A 6,000-nucleotide genomic window follows, 5' to 3' on the forward strand; every position below is an offset into this window, starting at 1 on the left:
TTAAAGTAAGATGTCGCACATGATTTGCTTTGGATTTAGAATAAATCAAAATTTCATCGATAAAAACAATGACAAACCTGTCCAAGTACTGCTTAAACACACGGTTCATCAAATCCATAAAAGTAGTAGGTGCGTTAATTAACCCGAACGGCATCATTAAAAACTCATAATGACCATATCGAGTTCGAAGCGTCGTCTTAAGGACATCCTCACTCTTAATCTTCAGCTGATAGTAGCCAGACCTTAAATCGATCTTCGAAAACACGCAAGCTCCTCGTAGCTGATCGAACAAATCGTCAATTCATGGCAACGGATAACGGTTTTTAATTGTCATCAGGTTCAGCTGTCGGTAGTTTATACACAGCCTTAAGGTACCATCCTTCTTTCACACGAACAAGACTGGAGCTCCCCAAGGCGAAGTACTAGGCTGTATAAAACCTTTATCTAATAACTCTTGCAACTGAATTTTTAGCTCTTTCAACTCAGCAGGAGTCATCCGATAGGGAGTCAAGGATATAGGGTATGTACCTGGCAATAAGTTAATAGCGAACTCTACATCACGATCTGTCGGTAATCTCGGTAGACATCTGGAAACACGTCGGGAAAATGCCTGACCACTCTAATGTCTTTCACAAGGCTAGAAACATTATCATTCAGTACAACATATGCCAGATATCCCTGACAACCCTTCTGTAGCAACTTCTTGGCTCTCACTGCTGAAATAATATCGTGTCTCAAGCCGGTACACTCGTCAACAAACGTAACCATAGATAGCCCCGGGCGATGAAACGTAACTTTCTTCTCATAACAATCAATATATGGCTCGATTAAAGTGCAGCCAATCAGTGCCCAAAATGACATCAAACTCAACAATATCCAACGGAATGAGGTTAGCTGGCATAACCTCATCCTTCACTAACACTGGGCACCCTGGGTACATCCAGCCCACTTGACATGTCTCTCCTCTGGGCATTGAAAACTCTAACTCAAACCCGAGATGTGTAGGATTAGGTTGCGTCAATTGAGCAAATGTATGAGAAATAACTGAATGAGTAGCACCACAATCAATCAACACTCTAGCAAAATGACCAAGGATATTAAACGTACCTATGATTAAATCTGGGTTGTTCTGGCCATCTTACACTGTGAGGTTATAAATACGACCCTGAGGCTGCTCCCAACCACCTCGACCCCTAGTCGATTGACCACTGCGTCCAGGTGTACCATGGCCCTAACCAGTCTGACCAACCTGTCTCGACGACCCTGTACTGCTAGAAGGAACCTCCCTCTACTGAGGTTGTACTCTCGAATACCATTGCAATCCGCCGGCTGAATAAGGAGGATATGGGGTATACCCTCTAGAGTACTGATGATATCCGCTTTGGTAGCCACTCGGATAATACGGATCTTGAAGATACGAGTACGGCGCTGCTGAATAAGGGACAACATCTCCCTGGTAATGGTAAGTACCCCCACGACCTGTCTGACCATAGCCGCTCAGCGCTGGAGCCTGCTGACTAGGAACTAGTGATGGTAAAGAAGGCATTTGGGGCCTATGCTGACCTTACGGACACTTTACTGCCCGATGTCCGACCTGTCCACAAATAAAACATCCTCGACTGCCCTGTTTACACTCGCCAAAGTGTGGCTGTTACATCTCTGACAAAACGGAGCTCCTGAACCACCAGAACTGCCAGTATCTCACTGCCTCTAAAAACGTAGGCCTCCAGCAAACCTACCACTTCTACGTTGGCCCGTATAACTCATGCCTCCACTGAACAAATTAGAGCGAGCCCTACTTCTTTTAAAACTCTGAGTCTTCCAGGGTCCCTGAAATGCTTGACCTTTACCTCTATCGTCTTTTTTTTTATTACCATCATTCCCTTCTTCTTCACTTTCACTAGGCATATTCTCAGAATCCTCAATCCTCAACAAAATCTCGTAGATCTCCTGATAAGTATAGCAAGGAGTAGTGGTCGCCATAGAACGCCACTTCTTCTTAGTACCCAATCTGAAACGACGAAGCATCTCAACCAGATTAACAGCAACTTCCGGATGATAATGGGACAAATCAGTGAATTTTCTGTAGTACTCATTCGCCATCAGCTTCCCCTGCTTCAAATTAGTAAATTATTGCTTCTTGCGATCAATATACTCAGGGGGAACAAACCTTTTCCGAAATAACTGTTTAAACACTTCTCAGTCAGCAGCTTCCTCAGGGGTCAAATAACCAACCTCCTGTCCCCACCAGGACGCCAATTCTTTACCTAAGAACCATGAAGTCGTCTCTACCCACCTTTCAAAATGAAGATTCCCTTGACTTTGCAACACTAGAAAAGTCTTTTCAATATGATCAAACCACCACTCAGTTCCCTCATAACCTTCATGACCCTCAAACTTATCCAGCTTTAGATTATACATGGTCTCAAGAAGAGTCCTCTGAGGCGGAGCGTAGACTGAATCGCATGAGCTATAGCTTCCCCCAACTTAGCTATATTAGGGAAACTAGGCTCAGCTGGACGACGTCGTTCTCGACGAGGCGGCATAGTTCTGACAGGAAATACCAAGAATAATTAGAATACTCACAAATAATGCAGGATTGCTAAACCTAGGCTCTGATGCCAAACTGACACACCTCGATCCAAAAATTGGGGCGTGCTGGCCGTCATGTGAGGGTGACGTAGTCAAGTGTGCAATGCGGAAGTAAAAGAGTGAAAATACGAGAAAAATAAAGTCGACGGGATAATTTACAATAAAAAGATCAATGAGTGATAGCAACAAACATGGAAGAAGAAATGCAAAGTAGAAGTTCAAGTATCGTAGGTGCAGTCCAAAATAAAAAAACACTACACAAGTGATAACTAGAAAGTCCTACATGGAGGGTGCTCTGTTAGAAATGCCTTCATGCCTCCCTCGTCACCCACATCCTCGCTACCTACAACCTGGAGGGGCGCAAAACAGAAAATGTGAGTGGGCAAAAACAAAATTTTTCAAAATCATTTCATTCTCAAAAGTTATAACCCCTCTTTGTAAAACATGTATACTTTCCAGAAAATATCATGCGTGCTCGTATATCAAATCATGCTAAAACAATAAAGCTCAAATATGCCGCGTCAGAATGTCTAAACAAATAGTATAAACATCAAGCAGGTGAGATAAAACAAATCATAATATGCCAGTAATATCAGTACGTCAGCCGGAGTCACCTAAAGTGACCTGTACAGCTGAAACTTTAGCTCATCAACCACTATCCTGCACACGAGTTGGAACCACCTAAAGTGGTATGTACGACAGGCTGGTGTATATAAATACGTTCAGTGCTATGATCACATGAAGGCTGTGCGATGTATCGCAAGTCACCTATGAGTCGAAACCACTTATAGTGGTATGTATGACAGGCCAACACCTGCCTTGGATCCAAGGTGAACATACGGTACGGGAGGTAAACGATCACGTGAAGGTTAGGCCCTACTCTAGCAGAGCACAATCACCGAGGTACAGGAATATAAGCTATAACTCAATCTCATCAACACCACATCTATCACTAACAATATACTCACCAAAGCATAACTAACACAATCACAATAATAATATCAACGATATTCGACATGGCATTTCAATTATAAAACCATTAAAACGTAATTTCTGGAAAGATACCAACAATATATATATATATATATATATATATTGAAAACAAAAGCCCATTCACTGATACGTAGAAGGATCATAAGCCCCGAGCTTCGCGTGGCTGCGCTCGTCTTCCGGATAGTCCTTACCTATATGCGAAACAACTATATAAACGTCAAATTAACGCACATAACTAACCTTAGGTGATAACTTCTCATACATTACTCAAATAAGGTGTTTGAATATACCAACAGGCTCTACTCAACCTCACGAACATCCGCATATTTTTAAAATAATTTTTCGACCTCTCACGCGCCGGCCATGTGCGAGCACGTGCCCTGCATACATGTAGAAACCCTAATGGCGTTAGGGAATATTCCGTTAACTTTAACGGAATATTCGCCTCCTTCTCCGGTGAGCCTCGTCGGTCGCCGCCGTCTGCAACTCGAATTCTCGCCAGAAATTGGAAAAACTTCAAACCTTAATATCTTCTTCATTTCTCAACCAAATTCCATGAAATTTGTACCAAAATGAAGCTTACAACGAGTAGAACAAAACCTTACTACTTTGGGGACCTAAAACCAACGAAATCTCGCCGGAGAAACCTTGATAATCCCACCAAACCTGCAACTCGAAGAACTCGAGCTTCCCGACATCCAAAACACTTTAAAATTACTCCCCCAAGCTTCGTGAAGACGTCCTAAAACTTCCTAGAACCTTAGAAACTTCTAAAAACCTCACGATCACGTGTGCATGAACAGTGCACCAAAACTGGGTTATCAGGTTTTCGAAGGTTTCAAGTCCAACTAACACCACCAATCGACTCCTAAGCTCGAAAGAAGTCCAAAAACACCAACAATAAACATGATTCGTGCCAGAAATGGTTGGATGGAAGTTGTCTGTACGATGAGGAAGAAAATGGAAGAAAATCTGAGAGAGAAGAGAGAGAGAGGTCCACAGTGGAAAAGGATGGGTGTGTGTGAGTGTGTGGTCTAGATGGCAGCCTACCAACCAAAAACAAAACAAACAGCACTTTACAACGTCAATTAACGTCCAAGGGTAAAATCGTCTTTTCACACCTACGATACAAATGATTCGAGACGGGCTGTGACACATTTACTTTTTTTTATCAACTTAATTAATATTGTAGCTGTCATATCTCAGACTCGGCTCCGCCGTAGCACTATATTGTCTGCTTTAGGCCCCGACCACGCCCTCACGGTTTTGTTTCTGTTTCTGGGAACTCACGTGAGAACTTCCCAGTGGGTCACCCATCTGGGAATGTTCTTGCCCGAGCTCACTGGCTTCGAGTTCCACCACTCTGTCACATCCCAGACTCGGCTCCGCCGTAGCATGATATTGTCCGCTTTGGGCCCCGGCCACGCCCTTACGGTTTTGTTTATGGGAACTCACGTGAGAATTTGCCAATGAGTCACCCATCCTGGGAATGCTCTCACCTGAACTCGCTTAACTTCGGAGTTCCAATGGAACCCAAAGCCAGTGAGCTCCCAAAAGGCCTTGTGCTATAGAGAGGGGAGTATGTACATATAAGGCACATCACTCCTTTCTTCGTTGGTCGATGTGGGATGTTATAGTAGTTCTTTCATTTGTTTTACATATATATATGTGTGTGTGTGTGTGTGGGTGGGTGCACGTAATGCTAGGAAGACTAAATGTGTAAATTAAATGAAATGGAAGTTGATGATTGGATTATTACTTAAGTATTGATTAATGTATTTATTTCTTATTGGTAGCACATTATTTAGTCTACCTAGGATTACTATAATATATATATATATATATATATTATAATATTATTAGTGGGAGCGAGAGAGTTTGAAACTATTACAATATTTAGGGGAGGGAGGAGTTTCAAACCTAGGATACCTAGGTAGAAACTCAACATCCTACCCACTAAGATATTGGACCACATACATATTTGTTTTACATTTGATTACTTGTAATTTTTATTCACATGATTTTTTTTTTTTAAATCCATATCAAATGACACTCATCTTTATCTTACCACTTGAGGAATGTGGTCACTTGTCAATTTACTAGATTGATTCAGATGGACAGTTTAAAAATAATTAGATTATAATTATTTAAATTCTTTTTTTTTTTTTAGATTAAAAAGTTTAGGGGAGGTGAGGCTACTCCATTTTAGAGGAAGTACATACTACAAGTCTGTTTAAGGACTTACTGACTTACATACCAAAGAAACCATAAATGATTTGTGATTATCTCGTGGGGAACCAAAATTCTGATAGTTTACACCAATGGTATTGCCTAAAATAGGTAATCTTCTTGGAAAATGCTGAAGGAGGTGGAGACCCTTTATTGGAGACCCCTTCTTTGATTTTTACAAATCGT

This window comes from Pyrus communis, chromosome 15 (assembly GCF_041283825.1).
Source record: "Pyrus communis isolate YQ-2024b chromosome 15, ASM4128382v1, whole genome shotgun sequence".
In the NCBI taxonomy this organism is placed as follows: Eukaryota; Viridiplantae; Streptophyta; class Magnoliopsida; order Rosales; family Rosaceae; genus Pyrus; species Pyrus communis.